Genomic DNA, 15914 nt, shown 5'->3' with positions numbered 1-15914 from the left:
CTTACGGATTTGATTAATGACATCGGTGGCTTCTTGGACCATTTCGGGTCCCGTGATTTGAGCTTCACCGATTTCATTCCAACAAATTGGGGAACGACATTTACGACCGTAAAGAGCTTGAAAAGGAGCCACATCAATGCTAGAGTGGTAGCTATTGTTGTAGGAGAACTCGATGAACGGAACATGAGAATCCCAATTCCCACCGAAATCAAGAACACATGCTCGTAGCTTATCATCGAGTGTTTGGATTGTACGTTCGGATTGACCGTCCGTTTGAGGATGATAAGCGGTGCTAAGATCGAGACGTGTTCCCAAAGCTTCTTGAAGTGAACGCCAAAAATGAGAGGTAAAACGGGCATCACGGTCGGAGATGATAGACAATGGCAAACCGTGTCGGCATACGATTTCCCGAACATAGATTTGAGCAAGCTTCTCGACAGAATACTTCTCGCGGATCGGAATGAAATGAGCAGATTTGGTTAATCGATCGATGATCACCCAAATGCTATCGTTGCCTTTTTGAGTTTTGGGTAATTTGGTAATAAAGTCCATAGCAATGTCTTCCCATTTCCAAACGGGAATCGGTGGTTGCTCGAGTAGACGAAAAGGTCTTTGATGTTCGACTTTGACTTTCGAGCATGTAAGACATTTAGATACAAACAACGCTACGTCCTTTTTCATACCCGGCCACCAAAAGGTAGCACGAAGATCGAAATACATCTTATCCGCACCGGGATGAACGGAATAATGCGAATTGTGAGCTTCGTCGAGAATACGAGTACGAAGGTCATCGCGATCGGGAACCCACAAACGATTGAGAAAATACAAAAGACCATCGGGTTTGGTTTCGAGTTGAAGTTCGGCTCCACATGACATTTCGTCATACATGTTACCTTCTTCAACGGAGGTACGTTGAGCTTGAAAGATACGAATTTGAAGATTGGTTTGAACAATGACGCTTAGAAGCAAAACGGATTTAACATTAACCTTTCGACTTAGGGCGTCGACGACAACATTCGCTTTACCGGGGTGGTAGCGAATCTCGCAGTCATAATCACTAAGTAATTCGGCCCATCGTCATTGTCTCATGTTGAGATCTTTTTGGTCAAAAATGTGTTGAAGGCTTTTATGATCGGTGAAAATCACGCATTTTGTTCCATAAAGGTAAAGTCTCCAGATTTTGAGAGCGAAAACGACGGCACCAAGTTCGAGATCGTGAGTCGTATAGTTTTTCTCGTTGACCTTAAGTTGCCTTGATGCGTATGCGATGACTTGACCTCGTTGCATGAGAACGCAACCAAGGCCTTGATGGGAGGCATCGCAAAATACAACAAAATCGTCGTTTCCATCGGGAAGGGTTAGAATAGGAGCATTGCAAAGCATGTCCTTGAGAGTACAAAAGGCTTCCTCTTGCTTCGAACCCCAATCGAAGGGTTGTCCCTTATGGGTGAGAGAGGTAAGAGGCAAAGAGATCTTGGAAAAATTCCGAATGAAACGCCGATAATATCCGGCCAAACCGAGGAATGATCGAATTTCCGTTGGAGTCGTTGGAGTTTTCCAATCCTTAACAACCTCAATTTTAGCGGGATCAACATGAATACCTTTTTCGTTTACGATAGTCCCAAAAATTGAACTTCCTCGAGCCAAAATTCACATTTGGAGAATTTGGCATAGAGTTGTTCGTTTCTAAGGAGCTCGAGAATGGAACGCAAATGATGTTCATGTTTGGCTTTGGATTTAGAAAAGATAAGGATGTCATCAATAAAGACAATAACGAATTTATCAAGGAATGGTTTACAAAAGCGGTTCATGAGGTCCATAAATACAGCGGGTGCATTTGTTAACCCGAAGGGCATAACCAAAAATTCGAAATGTCCATATCGAGTACGGAAAGCGGTTTTCGGAATGTCTTCTTCGCGAACACGCAATTGATGATAACCCGATCGAAGATCAATTTTGGAGAAACAAGTTGCGCCTTGAAGTTGGTCGAATAAGTCGTCGATACGTGGCAATGGATAACGATTTTTAATAGTAAGCTTGTTGAGTTCATGATAATCGATGCACATACGAAACGAACCATCCTTCTTTTTCACGAAGAGAACGGGAGCGCCCCAAGGAGAAGAGCTTGGACGAATGAAACCTTTGTCAGAAAGTTCTTCGAGTTGATTTGATAGTTCTTGCATTTTTGACGGGGCTAAATGGTAAGGAGCCTGTGCAACGGGCATCGCACCGGGCACAAGATCGATTTGGAATTCAATCGGACGAACGGGAGGAAGACCGGTAACATCTTCGGGAAAGACATCAAGGAAATCACAAACAATAGGAATATCTTGGATCTTCCTTTCCTTTTTGTCTTTTGTCACCGAGAGAGCTAGAAGCGGAACGTACTTTTCGCGTAAGTACTTTTGCGATTGAGCACACGACATGAGATTTAGCCTTCGAGACGTTGTGTTTCCAAAGACCTTAAGAATTTTACCGTTGACGAGCGGGATGCGAATGAATTTATCAAAACAAACGACTTCGGCACGGTGCAAAGATAACCAATCCATGCCTACTATGACATCGAAGCTACCCATTTGCATCGGGATGAGATCGATGGAGAATTTATGCTTAGAAAGAATAAGAGAACAATCGCGGATGACGGAATCGACGGTAATAGAATTTCCATTGGCGACTTCGACAGAGAACGGTCGGGAAATTTTAGTTCGAGGCATCGCAACTTTCGACTCAAATTTCAAAGAAATAAAACTTCTATCGGCACCGGTATCAAATAAAATAGAAGACAAATGATAGTTCACCAAAAACATACCGTTCACAACATCGTTTGCCACTTGAGCTTGATTTGCATTCATCATAAAAGCTCACCCTTGGTTACCATGGTTGACTTGAGGTGCTTGTGGTGGTGGTGGAGGTGGTGCTTGGATTGCTTGGATGGGTTGGATGTGTGGTGCATTGAGTTGGGGAACTTGGGGTTGGTAGGTTTGAACTTGGTAAGCTTGGGTTTGATAGTAAGGTACGGTCATGGTTTGGTTAGCAAAGGTGAGGCGAGGGCAATTGTTGCGAAAATGGTTTGGATCTCCACAATTGTAACAAGCTCGGGGTGGTTGGGGTTGGTTTGGTGGGTAGGGTGCATATCAGTTTTGGGGGTTTTGAGGAGTGATTCTTGGTTGGTTAGGTTGGGTTTGTTGTGCAGATCGGCATGAGGTGTTAAGATGACCATAACGGTTGCAAATAGTGCATCGGCGGCATGGTAAGTGTGAGGGGTGGTGGTGTTGACAATTGTTACATAATGGGAGAGTACCGGTATAGGGCCTTCGGTTTTGGGGAGCTTGGGTTTGTTGTTGAGGTTGAAGTTGGGTGACGGAAAAGTTTCGGTAATTATTCTTGGGTTTCTTCTTGTTGTTGTTGTTGTGTCGGGAAGAGTTGGAGTAGTTTATAGCTTGTGGTGCGGGTTCAACCTTGGCTTGGGGAGCGGCCTCGGCTTTGGCTTTCTCACTTGGTTTCTTGATGGTTAGGGTACCCTCCTTCACATGGTTTTCAGATAGCGCACCGGCAAATGTGATGGTCTCCTCAAGGTTCGCGGGTTTGCTACTCATGACTGAGTCCCGGATTTTCATTGGTAGACCCCCAATGTATTTGTCCAGTTGACATTCGGCTGGGGTAACCAAGTGAGGTACAAGAACGCCTAGCTCGTGGAAACGGAGCGAGTAAGCGGCGTTATCACCACTTTCTTGTTTTAGTTCCCAAAATTCTACCTCAAGCTTTTGGAGCTCGTGTTTGGGGCAGAATTTCTTCTTCATCAGCGCCTTGATCTCGGCCCATGGAAGAGCCATGGCCACATCCGTACCTTGGAGGTGCATGACATTACCCCACCATGTTAGGGCGGTTCCCTTAAACATGCTTGAAGCGAAGTTTGTCTTTTTTGCTTCGGGGCATTCGCTGTGTAAAAACACATTCTCCACAGATTCGAACCATTGCAACAAAGTAGTCGCACAGTTGGTTCCATAGAATTCGGACGGGTTGGTACTAGTAAATTGTTTAAGCAGGCAGGATGCGGGTTTGGGTTCAATAGGTGCAACAACGGGTGAGGGTAGTGTGGCTTGGATTTGGGTTATAAGTTCGTGAATCACAGCAGCCATTTGTTTGGCTACGAGAGCGGCCATGCGTCGGGTGGAGTTCTTGCGCGGTTGGCGTCTTAGCGGAGGCATGCTAAAAAAATTTATAAAGACAATGGGATAAGTTTTGGGTAAAAGAAATGAATATGAAGGTGTAAAAAAAATAATAAAACTGGATGAAGTTTGATTTATTGATTGTGAATCCTAGAGTTAGTATGGAGGAGATGTTAGTGTTAGATAAAATGTGAAGCTTTGTTTATAAATAACAAAACCGTAAACAAAACGTAAATGATTTTGAGATGTTAAAGTTCAAAAATTTGAGATTTTGAGATTTATAGAGTCGGAAAAATCGTGCATGATCCACCATGACTTGACATTCCAACGCTAAAAAGTTTGATAAAACAACATATTGGAGTCTAAACATGTGTACGTACCACCGAAACGTTTTCATGTTTTTGACTCAAATAACGATAATAACACAATAAATCGAGATACAACGTCATGTCAAAACACTAGTCCACGAAATCACCGTAGTTCTATTGTTTTAACACCGAAAATTAGTATGGCGACCGGAACGCTCGCATTCGAATACTCAAAGAATTGACATTTATAACACGGTTTATGGCCTAGAAAACGAGCGCTATAACTCAACCATCCCAGGTAAGTAAATCACCTTCGATCCTTGGAATCTTTTTGTCAAATGGTCATTTTATAATGTCTCGTTTCCTATGATGGCTACAAACCCGATATAAACGCAACCTTTAAGGGATTTGAAACAACGGGATCCAAGTTAATATTGTAATCCATAAAACACAATAAAAATCTACTTTTTGCGTTTTAAGGTAAGGATACCTTGGAAATACTATGAAAGTGTGTGTATGTGAACATTTAGGATATTGGTGAATTTTAAACAAGTTTATAAATAAACATGCGATATGAACAATTAGATAGAGTAAACACGTATGAAAAAACGTATAGGACCCTAAGCATAACAATTCTAGGTCGTTACGTCTAACTATCTATCTTAATTGTCATGGCTCTGATACCAATCTGTCACACCCCGACCAAAGGCGGCGGAACATGCCGAGGTGTAACGATTGCCCATAAGCGCATGACACTATTTAAAGCGATAATATTTAACAAACTCATTTCATTTAACAACATCGAAAATGTCACATAACCAAATATTCATAAGTCAAGTACAACAAAATATAGCAAAATATAGCGAAACAAGTATTGTTCTTTTTTTTGCTAATATCCTAACAGTATTTGTGACGTTTTCATCACCGAACTCCATAATCAACCAAGATGCAAACCTGTAACATTTCATAAAATAAAGTTTATCAACACAAATGTTGATGAGCAATTCATAAGTTTGAACAATACGTATGTAGTAAGAAACGCCACAATCTTGTATACAAAACCACAAATAAATGACAAAAATTTGGATAATATGAAGTCGCTAATAAGAATACATTAGCGGCACCGTCTATAAGAGAATACCAAATAGATTCGGATTTCATGAAGTCGTTAATAAGAATACATTAACGGCACCGTCCTATAAGAGTATACATTGCGGGAACGACGAGTTTAACGAACAACGCCTAAAAGAAAAGAAGTTTCGGGTTTAGAAAGGTTGCCTTAAAAATATTTAAATGAAATAATTGTTGCAAAAAAGTAAACAATTTAAAGTTCGAGGTTTAAAATGTAACTATTTAAAAATTTATAATAATAACCCTTTAAAAATGATAGTTTGCTCGAAACCGGGTTAAAGTATCTAACCTTAATGTTTACTCAACCAATGTTAAGTAATAAGATGGAAAAAAAATGCTAAAATGCAATTCCATTGGGACAAAGATACTAAAACGGGTTTTTAACGAGTGTTTGGGTTGTCGGTTCGGGTCTTGACGAAGGTTCAAACCCAAAGTCAACTTTCCAAAATATTAATTATTATGAGATAACTCATTAAAACATGACAACACTTACCCAAGTATGTAGATCTATTGTTTTAGAACTAACAACGTACGTTAAGCGAGTGTTCGGTTTTGTCGGTCCAACTATGTTATGAGAACAAGTTGGATCCAACATTTCCGAGTACTTAAGAAAATGATTAAAATCAGTTTGAAAACTGTTTTTAAAGAAATATACAAGTCTTGATAACTAAAAACACACTTGTGTGTCTTAAGCGAGTAAAAATCGGATCGGTTCGGTTTCCATCTCACAAAAAGTTCATAGATGGATTCCACATACCCATATATCATAGATCTTGTATAATAATGTACAAATGAAGATATTTAAGTTCTACAACTAAAAAGGTCAACAACAAGTCTTTTTAACAAAAGTTCGGTTTGGTTCGGTTTCCATCTCACAATGAGTTCATAGATGGATTCCACATACCCAAGACTTGTAAATATGACTAACAAACTAAAATGAGCAGAAGTTAGGCATAAATGATATGTATAATAAGTTATGTGTGTGTATATAGATAATCAAGAACACGAAGTCCTCCATGAAGCCTTGCCTTATGACATTCGAAACTTAACCAACCGGAGTCGGTGAAGTAACTAATAAAGGAAACAAGGGGTGTGTATTATATATATGTTTTACCACCATATTCAAGAGTTAGTAATGTTAGATGAACAAGTTAGAATTAAAGAGAAAACCCAGTTTGACTTTTAGAGGTCAAACCTTCAAGAACACAAAGAAAATAACCTTTAAATATTTGAATTTGAGAGAATTTGGAGTTGTAGCAGAGATTAATGGATGGAAAGGGTGGTGTATATATAGGGTATGTTGAAATGGTCAAGCATAAAGGGTCTTGCATGAAAATGGGGTGTTTTGGTCACATGTATGCATAAAAATAACAAAAAAAAAACGTGCAGCTGCGGACCTACCTTCGCGCCCCGCAACCACACCGTCGCGCCCCGCGAAGGGGTTATTTCCTGATTTTACAAAAATGGCAGTTTTGGTCCCCGTAGTTCGTTTTAAGTGAATATTTTTAGTGTTTTAAAGACCAAATTGAATGTTTTCAAGACCCAACAAGTATGAAACAATATCGTAACATAAAATTCATCATTTTGATTATTTCCAAAGTGTCGGTTTACAAAAAGGGTCAGTTTACATAATAAATGTTTACAAATTGAATACTATTCGGACCCGAAATTGACGATGGGCTTGAATCCAAGACCGCCGCGTATCGCGATCGGTCCAGTTTCCAGAAATTTTCTTTTCGGTCCTTGAGGTTTGAAAGTTTGGCAGTTTTGATCCTTTATCTTTTAAACTTGTTATATTTAAAACCCGAAATTTTGACGATGTTACATAGTATATTGTGTATCCAACTCATTATAAAAGTGTGTAAATAAACATATATGGGAGTTGTATTTGTGTTTTGTTAAATGGTTTTGTTGTTTTTAACTCCAAAATTTGACACGTTAACATTGATCATATACAAGGCTGTACACATTTTCATTTAAAAAAAATAAGAAATAGTAATTGACCTTCAAATCACATCAAACACTGAAATCAAACTCTGATTCAATGGCATACATCAAACACTGAAATAAACTTCATAATAGTATAAGCATATGAATCCACAATGAAACAATTTTTTATAATAAATGAAAAGAAAAGGAAACCCTAATTCTTCCGATCCCCAAACAAACGCCATCGAAACTGACCATCAAATCCGGTATGTATGCCACTCGATCAATTTCTTTTCAAATTAGGTTTTTTTTGTAGATTGTTTCGTATTTGTTTTCCATGTTTGATGTATGCCATTGAATCAGAGTTTGCTTCTATGATGTAGATACCATCTGCATGTTGTTTAAACAATAACGCCTCGATATACATCTCTTTCTTTTCGTTCATTTACAAAATATGTTTTGCTCAATTGATTTTATACTGATCGTACAAAACCGATGTAACATCTTCCTTTAGTCACCATTATATTTTTGATTTCATCCAGGCATACTTTATAGTGCTTCACGATTCTGCATTTACAAATGTAGTGTCTATTATATATACAAGTAGTATATCTATTAATAAGTTCAATAGGAGAAATTCTTACCATCATACACATGAGCCATCTTAGGTTTATATTCAAAAGTCTCTTTGAATGTTTATTCATCATCCTTTTGTGGGTTGAAACCAAGAATGTCACTGACATCCTTTGCTTGTTGTTTAACAAAATTAACATGGCATCTAGCCATAAAGAAAAAATATTTTCTTATATCCTTCACGGCATTTTCCATAAATTCCTTCTTTTTTTCATAATCATCAGATGACATATCATCAAAACCTGGGTCTGATATCAAAGCATTTCTTAGTTGTTTAACATGATCTTCAAACACCTTACTGGTTTCTTTTATAAAAGTCTCGGTAAAGCTTGTCTCCTGATTTGGAAACATGTTAAACGCAGACATTTTTAGCACCTGCATAAATTACACATTATGACAACTTTAGTCAAAATATATTATTTCCTATAGAAACATCAAAACTTAACAAATTAATATATACGAATGCATGCCAAATATTTTTAAAACTTGTAATAATTAAAGTTTAAATACTGAAATTACAACTTAAACATATAAAATCACAATTGATGCTAATATGGTTTCTTTGAGTTCTTGGCCCTAAACGGGTTTTCGGGTCTTTGTATGATTCTCGCATCAGGAAATGTTTTGAGAAATGGGTTTTATGGAATCAATCAAAATATTGAATCAAATGAAATCGTTTCAAAGTAATTGTTTTGAAACCCTTTTCTCAGAGTTATGAATTTCATCTTCATAAAACCCTAATATAATAAAAATAAATAAATAAAACCCTTTCAATATCATAGAACCCTAATTTGAGAAAACCCATTTTAATGTCACGAAAACAGAGCTCTTTTTATTTTAATGTCAAGAAATTGAATTGAATTGGGGTCAAATTAGGGTTTTAAAAAAATTGATTCAAAAGAGATTTTATACATCATCTGAAGAATATTTAGAAAGTTCATCCTTTTCAAGATTCATAGTAAACCCATGATTTGAGAAAAAAAATAACTTTAAAAACCATAAAGCCCCGAGATTTAATCAAAACAAATAAGGAAACCCATATCCAATAATAAAACCATGACGTGGAAAGACCTATTTTTAATTTTTATCAAAATATAGTAAATCCTATGTAAAGGTAACCACATGCATACTGTCTAAAACCCTTCAACAAAAATATCTATAAAATTGATTCAAATTATATGTTATTTTTATTTTTATTATTTTCTAAATATAATATAAATATATTTTTAAATCAACATCATAAATGGATCAAAAACAGGGTTTTGTCATTTATTAAATCGATTAAAAGCTTAACGTTGATATACTAACCTTAACCTTTGTAGAAAGTCTTCAATGCTTCTTTGAATTCAATGAATAATTAAGAAAACCCTTGGAAAACTTTGATAACCCTTACAAAATCCTTTTAATCTTTTACTTCTTTTCTATTTGTTGTGTTTTTTCTTTTTATTTTTTTAACAACAATATTATTACCACGGGCCTAATAAGTAACTGGCCCAAAGGAGAGTAAAACCACAAAACAATCCACAAATATAAACCACCGTGCATAGTTGTATTTTGCTAAAACAACATTCCAATATAAACCTCATTTTAGATTAGAATCCGAGTGTACTTATCGGACGTTTATATTTTTTTTTTATTCTTTTTTCAACGTTTCGATATAAACTTTATTCAAAATATAAATTTAATGTACTTTTATTTCTTAGTTTAAATTCAATTAGGTGTTCTTTAACACTTACTTTCGTAACAATGTAAACACTATGTGTCCGTGCTTAGTTGATCCACTTTTTGCTATATTTTAATCCTTTAAATCTTTAACGTTCATTTTTGCAACATTGTAATTGGTCCCTCAAGCTAATTTGTTTCCCACATTAACAGATTAATCTATATAAATTCGTGTAGTCACATCAAGAGATAAGCCATGTATAGTATGGGTGAGCAATAAGTAATTGACCCATAGTTAAAACCTCACTCCCTAATTTTATATTATACTTTTTTGCAAGTAATGTACCATTTTTATAAATATTTGCTTTGGTTATTTCTAAATGGTATCTAACTTCTTTTATAATGCACATATTTTCTATATTTTGAATAGTTTTTGAATTTGATTTTATAGAATATTGTTATGTATTAAATCGTTTTAATAATTGGTAGCTTAATAATGATGATTGATGGTTATTATTGTGCGTCAAAGTATTTACACTGGTTTCTTGAAACGACGTAACGGTTAATCAGATATGGGTTTTGATGCATACACGTATGCAAAGGTGCTTTAAACTTCCGAGGTTTGATGTGTCATATATATTAAGTTTTTGACCTATATGCACGTAATGAGGAGCAAAACCTTTGAGGTTTGACTCGTGTAATAAGTTTTAACGTAATAGTATATTGTGTATCCAACTCATTGTAAAAGTGTGTAAAAAACATATATGGAAGTTGTATTTGTCTTTTGTTAAATGGTTTTGTAGTTTTTAACTCCATAATTTGACACGTTAACATAAATCATATACAAGACCGTATACATTTTCATTTAGAAAAAATAAGAAATAGTAATTGACCTTCAAATTACATCAAACACTAAAATGAAACTCTGATTCAATGGCATACATCAAACACTGAAATCAACTTCATAATAGTTTAACCATATGAATCAACAAAGAAACTATTTTTTATTACAAAAGAAAAGAAAAGAAAAGAAAAGAAAAGGAAACCCTAATTCTTCCGATCCCCAAACAAACGCCATTGAAACTCACCATCAAATCAGGTACGTATGGCACTCAATCAACTTCTTTTCAAATTAGGTTTTTTTTTAGATTGTTTCATATTTGTTTTCAGTGAATTCAAAGTTTCCATTGTTGAATTAGGTTTACGTTTAGTTTTGTATTGAACGATCGATCTGCAGTGGCTTATGATCTGATATTATTATTCATAATAGGTGTTTGATAATATGCCTGCTTCTTCAAGTCAAATCACCTAACCTAACCTAGGTTGAGTTTATACGTTTTTTCATCCAGGCATACTTTATAGTGTTTCACGAGTTCTGTATTTACAAATGTAGTTTCTATTACATATACAAGTAGTATATCTATTAATAAGTTCAATAGGAAAACTTCTTACCATCATACACATGAGTCATCTTAGGATTATATTCAAAAGTCTCTTTGAATGTTTCTTCATGATCCTTTTGTGGGTTGAAACCAAGAATGTCACTGACATCCTTTGCTTGCTGTTTAACAAAATTAACATGTCATCTAGCCATAAAGAAAAAATATTCTCCTATATCCTTCACGGTATTTTCCATAAATTCCTTCTTTTTTTCATAATCATCAGACGACATATCATCAAAACCCGGGTCTGATATCGAAGCATTTCTTAGTTGTTTAACATGGTCTTCAAACACCTTACTGGTTTCCTTTATAAAAGTCTCGGTAAAGCCCGTCTCCCGGTCTGGAAACATGTTAAACGCATACATTTTTAGTACTTACATATATTACACATTATAACAAATTTAGTCAAAAGATATTGATTCCTATAGAAGCATCAAAACTTAACAAATTAATATATATGAATGCATGTCAAATCTTTTTAAAATTTGTAATAATTAAAGTTTAAAGACTGAAATTACAACTGAAACATATAAAATCATATTCAATTGATGCTAATATGGTTTCTTTGAATTCTTGGCCCTAAACGGGTTTTCGGTTTTTTGTACGATTCTTGCATTAGGAAATGTTTTGAAAAATGGGTTTTATGGAATCAATCAAAATATTAAATCAAATGAAATCGTTTCAAAGTAATTGTTTTGAAACCCCTTTCTCAAAGTTTATGAATTTCATCTTCATAAAACCCTAATATAATAAAAAATAAATAAATAAAACCCTTTCAATATCATACAATCCTAATATGAGAAAACCCATTTTAATGTCACGAAAACAGAGCTCTTTTTGTTTTAATGTCAAGAAATTGATTTGAATTGCGGTTTTTGCTTCAAGAAAATTGGGCCAAAATAGGGTTTTAAAAAAATTGATTCAAAAGAGATTTTATACATAATCTGAAGAATATTTAGAAAATTCATCTTTTTCTAGATTCATAGTAAACCAGTGATTTGAGGAAAAAAAATAACTTTATAAACCATAAAGCCCCAAGATTCAATCTAAAGTAATAAAGAAACCCCTTTCCATTAATAAAACCATGATATGAAAAAACCTATTTTTAATTTTATCATAGTATAGTAGGTGTAAAGGTAACAACATGAATAGTGTCTAATACCCTTCAACAAAACATCAATAAAATTGATTCAAAAATATGTTATTTTTGTTTTTATTATTTTTTAAATATAATATAAATATATTTTTAAATCAACATTATAAATGGATTGAGAACAGGGTTTTGTCATTTATGAAATCGATTAAAAGCTTGACATTGATATACTAACTTTAACCCTTCTAGAAAGTCTTCAATGCTTCTTTGAATTCAATGAAGAAAGAAGAAAACCCTTGGAAAACTTTGAAAACCCTTACAAAACCCTTTTAACCTTTTACTTCATTTCTATTTGTTGTGTTTTTTTTTTATTTTTTTAACAGCAATATTATTACAACGGGCCTAATAAGTAACTGGCACAAAGGAGAGTAAAGCCACAAAACAGTCCACAAATATATACCACAGTGCATAGTTGTATTGAGCTAAAACAACATTCCAATATAAACCACATTTTAGATTAGAATCTGAGTGTACTTATCGGACGTTTATAATTTTTTTCATTTTTTAGCGTTTCGATATAATTTTTATTCAAAATATATAGGATCAAATCTAATGTACTTTATTGCTTAGTTTAAATTCAATTAGTTGTTCTTTAACACTTACTTTCGTAACAATGTAAATACTATGCGTCCGTGCTTAGTTGATCCACTTTTTGTTATATTTTAATCTTTTAAATTCATTTTTGCAACATTGTAATTGGTCCCTCAAGCTAATTTGTTTCTCACATTGACAGATAAATCTATATAAATCCGTGCAGTCACATCAAGAGATAAGTCATGTATAGTATGGGTGAACAATAAGTTATTGACCCATAATTAAAACCTCACTCTCTAATTTTATATCATACTTTTTTGCAAGTAATGTACCATTTTTATAAATATTTTCTTTGGTTATTTCTAAATGGTATCTAACTTCTTTTATAATGCATATATTTTCTATATTTTGAATAGTGTTTGGATTTGATTTTATAGAATATTGATATGTATTAAATCGTTTTAATATTTGGTAGCTTGATAATGATGATTGATGGTTATTATTGTGCGTCAAAATATTTACACCGGTTTCTTGAAACGACGTAACGGTTAATGGGATATGGGTTTTGATGCATACACGTATGCAAAGGTGCTTTAAACTTCCGAGGTTTGATGTGTCATATATATTTAGTTTTTGACCTATATGTATGTAATGAGGAGCAAAACCTTTGAGGTTTGACTCATGTAATAAGTTTTAACGTAATAGTATATTGTGTATCCAATTCATTGTAAAAGTGTGTAAAAAACATATATGGAAGTTGTATTTGTCTTTTGTTAAATGGTTTTGTAGTTTTTAACTCCATAATTTGACACGTTAACATAAATCATATACAAGACCGTATACATTTTTTTTAGAAAAAATAAGAAATGGTAATTGACCTTCAAATGACACCAAACACTGAAATCCAACTCTGATTCAATGGCACAAACACTGTAATTAAACTATCATTTGGACGAAAAGAAAAATTATGAAGTTGATCTAATTAATGGTAGTTATTTTACCCCAAGTTAACAAAAAAGGTATAATTAGCTAAAAAAGTTTAATTTAAAGTAATGAGCTCTTATTTGATTTACAGTAAAATACGATTAAAATGTTTTAGGATACATTAGCTAAAATACTGTAGTAAATCAAAGTGGGAAGGCTTGGGTTATCTTGTAAAGACCCAAGTTTAATCCATACTTGTATCATTTTGAGGAGTGAAAATGTAATGAACTCTTATTTGATTTACTGTAAAATACGATTAAAATTGTTTTAGGCTGCATTAGCTAAAATACGGTAGTAAATCAAGGTAGGAAGGCTTGGGTTCTATTGTAAAGACCCAAGTTTAATTCATACTTGTATCATTTTAAGTGGATATTGACAACGAAGGATCTGAGCTAGGGTTTGCGATGTTGTCAGTTCAAATCCTGAGCACACCTAAGTTTTCGTTCCACAATGTGTTACGCTATAGTGCTTGTGTCATCGGTTGGGGTTAAAAAAATAGTATTTTATTTAATGGGTGATAATTTTTGGTTTGAACACCACTACACCCCTAAAATAAAAATAGTCTATCTGCTGACGTGGCGTCATGTGTCAACCCCCCCCCCCCCACCACCATCATTTTGTAACCCTCTCTATACATAGTCTAATGGTCATGTCTTGCACAAACCGGAAGTCTAACAGTTGTGTGTTAGTGTTTTGTGATATGTGCCCATCCCACCTTCTTATGTACTAGTAGTTGTTTGTAACTAGGGATGAAAACGGGTCGGGTATTGGTAATTTCATACCCATACCAGTTTATAAAAACTGTGTCTCATAGCCGGCCCATTACCTGTTGTGTATCGGCCATACCCGCGGGTATCGAGCATACCCGTTGGGACTTTCAAGTACATTTTTTTAATCATTATAATTATTTCATACCTTTAATTCATACAACAATTATTACAAATTTAAATATAATGCAATCCATATATAGAAGTGTGACAATAAATAAATAATATCATTATAATTTTAACATACACAAGTTTTTAAAAACAATCAAGGCTACCGGGATGATCGGGACAGGACGGTCGACCTCTCCCTCCTCAAAGTCGGCTATGTATAGGTTGTGGGCCATGTTTTGTTGGTTAGTGTGTTCTTTAGTTTAATTTGTTTTGTAGCCTATAAAAGGCCATTTTGATAAGAATGAAAATATGAATTGGTCTAAATATGGTTCTAGCATTGCTTCTTTTTAGATTTTTTAATCAACGATGAAACCGTTTGAACCATGTCATTTTGTTAAATTAACATGTGGCTAGGACTATGTTAACTTTATACGTGGTTGTATAGTAGCGGTTTGAATTCATGGTTAGGGTTTGTGCTACTCTTGTTTGTCTATCTTTTGATTTCTCGAGTGTTTCGTTAAGCTAAGTTCTTGACGTCTTTTTAAAAGGCTTTTAAGCTGATACACGTGCTTATTAAGTTTATTTCCTTGATGAGTAACAAAGATATTTATATGTGTATGTATATATCTGAATCTAGCGCGGTCTCGATTAAGACAAGTTAGTCTGCCCAGAGGAGGACAACATGACTTTTTAAATGAAAAAGTACGTGTGTCCTAAAGACAAAAAGGAAGTCCCGCCTAAGAAAGAGAAATAAAATCAAAAGTCGATCTTATAAAAAAAACTCTAAAGTAAATATTTGGGTATGAGAAAATAATGTAACTGAATAAAATTATATATTGTTTAAAGAGAAATCTGCAATTTGCCTCCCTGGGTTATATCGTCGCTGGAAGGAATAACCACTGAAAAACGAATTTGCGCATGTTGAACGTCTGTGATATTTTGGCGGTACAGTCTGTGTCCTTCCGTCAACTGACCAAGCGTTGACCTGTTAAAAAATGTTGAAATTTACGTTTTTACCCCTAATCCTTTAATTCATTTTAAAAATAATCACCCAAAACCATGTGAATGTCGGGATTCGAACCCAAGACCTC

Source organism: Bidens hawaiensis, unplaced genomic scaffold, assembly GCF_021521415.1.
Source record: "Bidens hawaiensis isolate Kalapana, Puna unplaced genomic scaffold, B.hawaiensis_p1.1 tig00013069_1, whole genome shotgun sequence".
In the NCBI taxonomy this organism is placed as follows: Eukaryota; Viridiplantae; Streptophyta; class Magnoliopsida; order Asterales; family Asteraceae; genus Bidens; species Bidens hawaiensis.
The sequence above is the reverse complement of the archived record's forward strand: the minus strand, read 5'-3'. Positions refer to the sequence as shown.